Source organism: Sciurus carolinensis, chromosome 11 (genome assembly GCF_902686445.1).
Source record: "Sciurus carolinensis chromosome 11, mSciCar1.2, whole genome shotgun sequence".
NCBI classification, from domain to species: domain Eukaryota; kingdom Metazoa; phylum Chordata; class Mammalia; order Rodentia; family Sciuridae; genus Sciurus; species Sciurus carolinensis.
Genome location: NC_062223.1, coordinates 75,337,839 through 75,348,975, shown reverse-complemented (window position 1 = coordinate 75,348,975; position 11,137 = coordinate 75,337,839). Strand labels below are relative to the sequence as shown.

The 11,137-nt window shown below is 41.5% G+C and overlaps 1 non-coding gene and 1 pseudogene across 1 annotated transcript; both read left to right on the top strand.

Moving 5' to 3' along the window:
- Nucleotides 1-101, top strand: LOC124960856 (small nucleolar RNA U13). The gene has a single exon (XR_007104176.1). It is a non-coding gene; the product is annotated as a small nucleolar RNA U13 (small nucleolar RNA).
- Nucleotides 102-5,648: 5,547 nt separating this feature from the next.
- On the top strand, nucleotides 5,649-10,837 carry LOC124959588 (cGMP-gated cation channel alpha-1-like; annotated as a pseudogene).
- Nucleotides 10,838-11,137: the final 300 nt, after the last annotated feature.

Sequence of the window (11,137 nt, the reverse complement as noted above, 5' to 3'; positions counted from 1 at the left end):
ATCGTTTTGTGACTAGTAGGCATGATGGGTGTTCGAGCCATTGTGTGAGATGGGCCTCCCTCTATACCCTCTTGTAACATCTGCACATTGCTAGTCCAATGTGAAGAAAAAAATTACAATTTGAGGGCTGGAGTTGTAGCTCAGTGGTAGAGCCCTTGCCTAGCACATGTGATGCACTGGATTTGATCCTCGGCACTACATAAAAAATAAATGAATAAATAAAATAAAGGTATTGTGTCAATCTATAACTAAAAATACATATTTTAAAAAATTACAATTTGAAAACCTGGATGAAGTAGATACATTTCTAGAAAAATAGAAAATTCACAGGACGTAAAACTTGAATAGATAAATATGTATTTAACATTGTAGTTAACAGCCTCACCTCTTCAAAAAATTCCTCTTTCAGATAGATTTTCAGATGAGTTTGCTAACTTATAAAAGAATGATTAGTTTATAATTCATATAAACTATTCTGGAAGAAAAGTTAAGCTGCCAGCTCATTTAATAAAATTAACCTGCCCTTGATTTCCAAATGAGATAATAATGCAAAAAAAGAAAATACAAGATTAGCTCAGTTTTGCCTATGAATTTAGATGCAAAAATCCTATATAAAATACTAGCTAACCAGATGCAACAGAATATTTTAAGATGCATTATAATTAGATGGAAAAATTTCCATCTCAATAAACCTACCAATGTAATTTACCATATTAATAGACTTATTGAGAAAAATCATTTGAAATCATTTCTCAATTGGTGTGGAAAAAAGTATTTGATATAGTTAATATTAATTTGTGCTTTAAAAAAATTCAACCAATTTGGATTACATGGGGAATAACTTGGAAAAGATAATATTCCAAGAAATTTCAGCAATCATTTTAACCATTTTAGTCAATATATTGTCTTTATGAACAAAAATAAGGCAGGAATGCCCACTATCACCAACACTGTTTATCTCAGGGTTGGAGGTCAATACTCTAATGAAAGGAAGAGAAGAGGTGCATATTTTGGAAGGACCAGATAAAACTCATTTTTCACAGATCATACATTCAGCTTACTAGAAAGCAAACAGAATTAACAGACGAACAGAACTGAGAGTTCATTAACGTTGTTGGTAGTAAGATAAAAATCAGTAGCCTTTCTCTATAATGGCGAGAACCAACAAGAAAATACAACCTAAAAATAAGGGCTAGGCAAACTCAGAAGGTCAAGGATCAGACATTTTCTCTCATATGTGGAAGCTAGAGAGGAAAAAGGAAAAGAAAGTTGGGGATGGATCTCATGAAAATCACAGGGAGATCCAAGGAGTAGATTAAAGGGACCATGGAGTAGGAAGAGGGAAAGGAAAGGGGGAAATACTTGGGAATAATACTGGTTAAATTATATTATTACATTGTGTGCATGTACAGCTATGTAACAGCAAATCCCACCATTATGTACAACTATAATGCACCAATAAATATATGGAAAAAATTTTTATAAAAGGAATGGGGAAAGTTGGGGTTGTAGGTCAATGGTAGAGTGCTTGCCTGGCACTTGTGAAGCCCCTCATCCTCAGCACCACATAAATATAAATAAAATAAAGGTATTGTGTTCATCTATAACTATATATATATATATATATATATATATATATATATTTTTTTTTTTTTTTTTTTTTTTTTTTTTAAGGGCTGGGGATATAGCTCAGTGGTAGAGTGCTTATCTAGCATGTGGGAGACCCTGGGTTCAATACCCCATGCCGTAAATAATAATAATAAGAATGCCACTCACAATAGCTATAAAACATCTTAGAAAGTAATTTAGGCAAAAATGCAAAGCAATCTTTAGGACAAAATCTTGAACTCTGATAGGAAACATAGGAGATTATTTGAATAATGTAAAAACATTCCACAGTCTGGGTGGAATGAATATTGTTATAAATTAATTCTCCCAAAAGTAATCTAGATATTCAATACCATCCCTATTCAAATTATTGCTGTATTTCTCAAGCCTTTCAATAAACTCTTATAAAATATATGCAGAGAAAAAAGTCTGTGAATAGCAAAATAAATTTGAAAAGTGAAAGTAAAGAGGGATGTAATTTAAAAAGTGATTACTGGTACAAGACAGGCTAATGGACCAAAGGAACAGAACAGAGAGTTCAGAGAGGAGTATACATATAAACTGGAATTCCACAATACTACACAATAAAAGTGGGACCAGAACCTAGAGAAAATATGGATTGTTGAGAAAACTCATCCAGGATATGGAAAAAAAGAAAACTGAGCCAGGCACAGTGGTGTATGCCTGTAATCCTAGCTACTAGAGAGACTGAGACAGGAGGACCACAAGTTCAAGGCCAGCCTGGGCAACTTACAGACTCTATCTCAAAATAAAATAAAGTAGATGGGGATGTGGCTCAGTGGTAGAGTGTTTGCCTAGCAAGGATGAGGCCCTGGGCTCAATCCCAGTACTGCCAACAAAAATAAAAGAAAGAAAGGAAAGGAACCTGAACCATTACTTAACATCATATATACAGGTGGAGGTTAAATGGATTATAAACAAAATGTGAAAGGTAAAAAGTATAAAGTTAAGAAACTGTGGACTAGCTTTGTGTGCATTGAGGGCAAGCCATAATGAAAAACAATCTATGAATTCAATTGCATTGAAATTATCGATTTCTGGTCAGTGACACATATCATGGATAAAGTTAATAGAGAGCTGATAAAATGGGAGAAGTTATTTGCAAAGTTTAAAATTGACAAGGGGCTAATATCTGCAACATATGAGAAATTCTTGTAAGTAAGTCAGCAAGAAGATAGCAACTCCAATAGAGGAAATAAGAGAGAGAGAAAGAGAGAGAGAAATCATCCAAATAACTAATTTATGGAAAAGGAAACTCAAAGGACTTGGAAAGGATGCTCAAACTTACTGGTTATCAGAGAAACAGGAATGGAAAAAACAAGTTATTTTCTATCTATTAGACTGGCAGAAATCAGAAAGTCAGATGTCAACTGTGGACAGGGGTGTGAGAAATTGGAACTTTGACATTGTCAATGGGAACAAGGATAGATGCAGCCCTTCTGGACAGCAGCCTGGTCATACTTACTCAAATTAAGTATGTTTAAGCTCTGTGACGCATAGTGCCACTCCTGGGTATGAATATTTGTAGCCCAGTGAAACCTCGGGCTACAAGAATGGGGATAGTGACTGAGGACCTGGTATGTTGTTGGACAAAATGGGGTGTATGTGAATCATGGGATCCTGTGTAGCAGGGAGGGATAATGAATGTATAGATGCACATATAGCAACATGAATCCTAAAAAAGAAAATATGACAGGGAAAAAAGAGAGAAAGGGAATGAGGGATTTATCATACAGTACAATCTACATAATTAAAATGTAGATTTTCAGAATTAGGACTTTCACTTCATAAGAATTCCCATGAGCTAGACATAGATGGACTTGGTGATATACACTTACAATCCCAGCTACTTGGGAAGCTGAAGCAGGAGGATTGCAAGTTGGAGGCCAGCCTCAGCAACTTAGTGAAACCCTCTCTCAAAATTAAAAGCAAAAAGGGACTTGGGATGTAGCTTAGTGTTAGAGCACTTACCTTGCATGTCTGAGGACCTGGTTTTGATCCTGCTTAAAAAAAAAAAGAGAGAGGTTAGACATTAAGTACATGATTACTTTGGAGGAAGAATGAGTATAAAAAGGAATAAATAAAATAAGAGCAGGGCTTTGGACGGGCCAATGACAGGTCAATGCAGTGAACTGAGGATTAGCTTCATTCTCTGCATCTGATGTCCAGAGAAATAAACAAGATAAGTACATGAGGTGCACGGGCCTCTTCCAGTCTTCGAGTTCCTCAATTGTTCTTGTTAGAGAACTCATCTGTCTCTGGGAGCAGAGAGTTAAAGACAGGACCTGGTTCCTGGCCTGCAGAAAGCTCCATTGATGCTTACTGAGTGTATGAAGGAAGAAGTGGATGGCCGGGCAGAGGAATACCAGATAAAGGAGAAACCAGCAGATGAACAGGTAAGTGAGCCATTGAAAGAATGTGTGCCAGCATGACGGGGCGAATGGATAAAGAGGGTAATGAGCAGATGGGTCTGGTGAGTCAGGGTGTGGATGAATAGGTGAGTAAATCCATGAGGAATGAATGAGGGAGGCTGACCCACTTTTCCAGACCAGAGGGTGACACGGTCGAAGTGGCTGAAATTCTGCCGGGCGCTCTGAAGGGTCGCTGGGTGCTCTGAAGGGTCCATGCCTGCTCTCTGGCAGGAGAAGTTGGTAACCACAAAACCACATGGGGTGGAGGGGTTACTCTCTCTTGGGAAGACTGACAGGGCCTGGATGGAGGCTCCAAGGCAGGTCTGCAGGGAGAAGAACACAGCACCCCAAGCCTGAGGGCTGCCCCTGCCTGCACAGCTGTTGGGCAGAGGCCCCCATCCTCCCAAGTTCAAAGTGAACATGGTCCACGCCTGGGAATACCTGGGGGCCTGTAGCAGCCCCCCTTCCCCTGTAGAGCTGAGATCCTGGGTTGGGTAGAAATGCAGGGCCTTGGAGGGAAGCGCCTCTTGAAGACTTCCCGAGACCCTCTGCCTGTCCACATGGCTTAGTTCAGCTCCCAGTTCGGGGCGTTGGGTAAGTTGATGTGGGTTTGGAAGCCTGCCTGGGGTGGGGTGGGGAGAATGTTCTATTGGGGGAAAGGAGGGGGAAGGCAGAAGCCGGGAGAGGCAGGGCAGGTTTCCCCCTCGGGGTGCTCCAGGCCTCCTGGGCCATCTCCCAGGCTTCCTGCAGCCCGCAGAGGCATCATCCAAGGTGTCCAGAGCCAGGGTCACGACAGTGAAGACCCACACTTGGGGCAGGAAGGAGTGATGACCCGAGCTGAGCCAACCTGTATTCCAAGCCTAAACTGGGCTTTTTCCTTTGCTTATCTTATTTATTATCAGCAATCTCTTCATATGAATTTGGAAACAGATGCTCAGATGGGGTCATTTAATCTACCTAATGCCACCCAGCAAGGAACTGGTGGAGCTGGAACTCAAATTTCAAAGCTGTGAGTCCATCCTCTCTCTCAAAGTCTCTGCCCAGTTCCTACCCTGAAACAGCACCTGAGGCCAGGTGGGGAAGGTGGTCCTCAGGCTGGGAGGGTATCTGTGCCAGCTGCAAGCAAGTGGAGCCACTGGGATTGCCAGGGGCTTCCTCATCTCTTTAGTGTTGGCTGGAAGAAAAAAACAATCTCTTAAAAGGGAGACCCACCCAAGAAAGAGCGGGTAACATTGTCCCTTTGTTGGCAAGAGAAACTGAGGCCCAGAAGTTCAGTTGGCATGAACCCTCACAACAATGGAGCTTAAAGAACATTCCCAGGGTCACCTGGGAAAACTGAGATCCAGAAAGTGACAAGAACTTCTAAGAGTGCACACAGATCCAGAGGTAGAGCAGGGTTGGGTACCAGCTCCCATTTCCTGACCCATGATTCTCCCCCCTGTTCCAGGAATGGCAGTTTTTGGTCACTTGAGTCACCAACCTTGGCCCCACACAGCATTGGAAAACTAAAATGATGTTTCCTGGTCTCCATTACAGCTTGGGTTTCTTGTGCAGCCTAGGTTCCTTCAAGTAGTTTCCCCTGATAAGATGTGGAGGTGGACGGACATCATGGGCATTGATGACTGCATGCAGGCAAGGTAGAATCATCTAGAAAGCAGCCGTGATGAAGGTGTCTGAATATTTCATGGATACTCATGAGGAATTTCTAATATTTAGTACCTTACCTAGGTGCCAAAGTTATAGGTGGTAGGGTGGTGATATTGAATCCCCAAGAAAATTCCTGAGGTGTGGTTGGGCATTTTGGCCAGTCACATTGTCCCTTGCTCTGTTGTCTTTGGGCAACACTGAGCCTGGGTCTCATCTTTTGCTTGAATCTGTGTGACATGTACAGCTAAGAATTCTAACCAGTGCAGTTTCTCTCTAATTGAATTGGTTGCCATTACCTGTTCCCTCCAATAAAACCTGAGCTCTTTGACAGGGGACTGTTTGTTTATTTCTGTCTCTGTAGCACCCAGACAGAACATCCGATGGTACGCACTCAGCAAGAAAATCACTGAGTGCTTAAATGAAATGTTAGTTGTTATTATTAAAAATCCAATCAGAGAGATTACATCTACAGAGGAGCCTAGGGCTGGCCTGCATATCTTCAGGAGTATCTCAGTGGCGATCATGGCCCGCAAGAGTCACTCCATTCAACTGAAGATAATAGTCTGCTCAGTAAAAGCAGGCCTGCAAGTCGAACAGGCAGGCCTCCCATCAGAGGAAATCATGTTCATAGTGGAATCATGCTTGCATGACCAGTCCTGAACATCTATCAAACCAAAGTAGCTTCCAGGATACCGCAGGCCTGAGGATGCAAAATGATTGCCACCATGAATGAAACTTACAGAAGCAGGATGGAGAAAAAGAACCAAAATTTATATCATATTGCCATCAAATCAATCTTAAAAGATCATGGGTGTAAATTCCACCTTAATGAAACACCTGCCCCTAAACACCTATCATCTCTTCACGTGATCTGTAATTCCTTATCTGAGTCCTCCTAGTGACCAAAACACAGGACCCCAATTTTGTGTTCTTTCTTAGTCTTTTCATAGCTTGTCCTATGACACCTTCTAAGTTGCTTCACACGGGCCCTCCTGCTGACTGGCAGACCTCCACAAAGGGGAGCCATGGGTAGCAGAACCCAGTGGTGAAGGGTGTGGACACCAGTGTCAGGCAGGGTTGGTTCAAATCCCTGCTTTTCCATTTCCTTGCTCAATTTGCTCCTCAGTTTTCCCATCTATGAAATAGGAATAAGGATAAACCTTCTGCAGGATGAGATGAGATGATGAGATGAGCACAGCCTTGAGAAACTGCTCACTATCAAAGCTGCAGTTGTCTCAAACACAGAGCTTTGCAAAGTGCATTTCTGGGTAAGAGGGAAGGTAGATTCATCTTTGGGTAAAGATGTCAGATGGGATAGCCCAGAAAGAAGGCTTTGGCCATTTGTCTCAGAAAGGACAGAAAAGTCTTGAGTTCAAAACAGAGGAGCCTGGGGGCATTCCACAGGTTGGTAGCACTGGTTGTAGGTTGAATAGTGTCCCCTCTTCTCCCCAATAGATATATTCAAACCCTAACCTCCAGTTCCTATGTAAGTGACCTTTTTTTTTTTTCTTTTTGGAAATAGGGTGATGTGCAGATGTGATCATGTTAAGATAAATCCTAATGGATCCAGTGACTGGTGTCCTTATAAGGAGAGGCAATTCACAATAGCTAAACTATGGAACCAACCTAGGTGTCCTTCAACAGATGAATGGATAAAGAAAATGTGGTATAGATACACAATGGAATGTTACTCAGCCGTAAAGAAGAATGAAATTATGGCATTTGCTGGTAAATGGGTGGAACTAGAGACTATCATGCTAAACTAAATAAACCAATCCCCAAAAACCAAAAGCTGAATGTTTTCTCTGATATGCAGATGCTGATTCACAATGGGGCGGAGGGTGGGGTGCGGAATAGAGGTAATTTGGACTAAATGGAGGGAAGTGAAGGGAAGGGAGGAGGCATGGGGGTAGGAGTGATAGTAGAATGAATCGGATGTTATTACCCTATGTGCATATATGATTTCACAACCTATGTACCTCTACGTCAGATGAATGAGAAGTTAAATTCCATTTATGTACAATGTGTCAAAATGCATTCAACTGCCATGTAGAACTAATTAGAACAAAAAAATACATTAAAAAAAGAGTAGAAGGACAGAGATTCAGAGGAAGAAGGCAGAGGTTGGAGTGATACTGCCACGGGCTGATATGATCTGAACGAGTCCCCAAGATTCATGTGTTGAGATTTGAATGCCCAGTGCAACAGTATTGAGAGGGGTCCTCTAGGTCATAAGGTGGGGTTCAAGTCATTATTGTGGAAGTGGGTTTGTTATTGCAAGAATGTTGCAAAAGCCAGTAGGGCCCTCTCTTGTTCTTACACTCGACCTTCTGCCTATAGCCATGGAATGATGCAGCATGAAGGCCCTTGCCTGATGCCAGCCTCTTGGTCTTGGACTTCCCAGCCTCCAGAACTGTGAGCCAGAGAAATTTCTGTTCACTATAAATTACCCAGTCTCAGTCCCATGGCAGCACAAAGCAGACTGAGATGCAAGGCAAGGAAAGTCAAGGACTGCTACCGACCACCCGAAGGTGGAAGAAGTGTGGAAAGATCCTTCTTTAGAGCCTCCAGGGAGGCCGTGACCCTGCCAACACTGTGATTTCAGACTTTCAGCCTCCGGAACTGTGAAACAATATCTGTTGTTTGAAGCCACCCAGTTTGTGGTTATAGCAGCCCTAAGAAACAAGACAGTGAGTGAGGCAGGGGAGGAGTCTCTCAGGTCTCCAACCACAGATGGATGGGAGGGAGCAGGAGAAGTGAGGACCATCATTTTCCAGCTGTGGCCTCTTGGAGGCAGATGGCAAAACAGTTCGATCACTGAATACCATCTGGGACAAGCACACAGAAGCCTGGTCCCTGATCTCAAAGTGTATGACCCTTGGTGCAACCTCTGTTTTCCACTCCAACCCTCCTTTCCTGTCAGTTCAAGGCTGGAGTTATCTCAGTCGCCTTCTTCCTTGGCTCTTCCCCCTTTCCTCTTCTGCTTGTCTCACGCCTATACTGCTGGCTTTCGACAAGCACTCTCATCTGTCAGTCGTGTAGTTATCTGTCACTCAGAGAGTGGTCATTACACATTTCCCTAGCTGCTGGGGTGGGAGTGGTACAGGAAAATTAAGGGAGAGATCCTGCCCTATGAGACTCACAGTAGCTTGTACATAAGCTAATTGATTAATGAACTAATTAGTTCAGCACAAATTTATTTGAACTGCTGAGGATTGGACCCAGTAACACTACCACTGAGTTACATCCTGGCCCTTTTTAAAACTTTCATTTTGAGACAGGGTCTCAGTAAATTTCCCAGGCCTGTCTCAAACTTATCATCTTCCTACCTCAGCTTCCAAGATGACAGTATACAGATAGTTTGACACATTTTTTTAAAATGTACTATGTGCTGCTCCTAGCCAGACTTTGAAAAGACTGTAGAGGCAAACAAAACCAGGAGCCAAGCTACAGAGCAAGCATCAGCTTACCTGTGAATGTACAACATTTGTGGTTGTACATTATGTCTGTTATGGTTATTGCAAGAGCTCGTTTTGATTAACTTCAGTCTAATGACCTAGAATACTGGCTCATATTTGATTTTCTTTTCAGATGCAGGCTGTCTTCCTGGTATGTTTGTATGAACTTGTAGCATTTGTACAAACAGTAAAGACTGCCTAGAACAAGGCCTGCTGGTGGAAGAAGCATTTAAATTCATAGAGTAAAATTAAGCTTGCAATTTAAACCTGATGTTCTATCAGGGGTACTAACCGATCTTCTGTATTCTAAAATGGGATGTAACTATCCTGAAATTACACCAAACAGAATGTGAAGGCTTTCTTGTGTGTTTGAAGGCTTTCTTGTGTGTGTTTCTTTCAGAGAACAGAAACAATGACTAACTATCCAAATGTCTTCAGGATTTCTGACCTTGTTAATGTTTGTTGTCATTATCTACTGGAATTCATGAGTGTACTACTCCATTTCCAAAGCTTTCAGAATGGCTTTGGAATAGACTATCCTGATGTTAATAATCCTGAATTTGACCATGGGGCTAGAAAATATATATACCTACCTTTACTGGTGTACAATGACTTTTACTCCCTTTGGCAAAATATCACCTCCTATTAGGGATTCTGAGTGTATTTGTGGTGTTCAAAGAATTAATTTTTGCTACTGTTGTTGGTAACATTGGTTCTATGATTTCCAATATGAATGTAGTCCTTATTAAGTGGTTCAACTACCTGTGGAACACTACCACCAAAAGCAGTTGACAAGAAAGAAGTTTTGAGGTATCTACCTGATAAACTAAGAACAGAAATGGCCATCAGTGTTCACTGAAACACATTAACAAAGGGGCTCATTTTTGCTGACTGTGAAGCTGGTCTATTGGTGGAGTTGGACCCCAAGTCTATGATCCTGGAGATTATCACAGTTGCAAGGTAGGGGATATTGGACGAGGGATGTACATCATCAGGGAAGGCAAACTCACTGTGGTGGCAGATGATGGAATCACTCAGTTTATGGGGTTGAGTGATAGCAGCTCCTTTGGGAATTTCAGCATACCTAATATTAAAGGCAGAAAAAATGGCAACCAGAGAGTGACAAATATTAAAAGTATTCACTAGTTGAGCATTGTGTCACATGCCTGTAATTCCAGTGCCTGGGAGGCTGAGGCAGGAGGATTGCATATTCAAAGTCAGTCTCAGGAACTTAGCAAGGCCTTAAGTAACTTAGCAAGACCTTGTCTCAAAATAAAATATAAAAAGGGTTGGGGATGTGACTCGGTGGTTAAGTGCCCCTGGGTTCAATCCCTGGTACAGAAAAAAAAAAAAAAAAAAAGGTGTTTTCTACTGACTTGTTCTTTCTGTCAAAGATAATCTCATGCAAACTGTCTGAGTACTTAGATACCAAATCTCTTCTGGAAGAAAGGGAAACAAATCTTGATGAAAGATGCTCTACTGGATATAAATATTGCAAATATCAGAAGAGAGCCTAGAGAACTAGAAGGGGTCATCTGAATGGACAGGTCAGTAGACCTCCTACAGATAAAGTTTGCCTGAATCTTGGCTGAGTATGAGTCAGTGTGGGAGAAACTGAAGCAAAGATTAATCAAGGTTGAGAAATTTCTGAAATTGTTATTGACATGGAATGTATGGAAGAATCTGGAGTGAAAAGTGGGCTCCCAGTCTATGCAGGACTGAGAAGCTGGTCATTGACAAGGACATACCTCATGATCCTTTCGGTCATGTGCATACAGACAACTATAAATTGGAAAATGTACTTTGGTTCAGGATGCAAGATCTACACGCTCAGGTGACATACTATGACTAAATAATCATTGTATCTTGGGATTTTTTTTACAATGGATAACGTGCAAAGATATAAACTGATTAACTCTATTTTCTGATTTTTTTAAACATAAACTCCTTTTATATAACGATCTTTATAAAAGTGGCCAATTATTCCTCCCT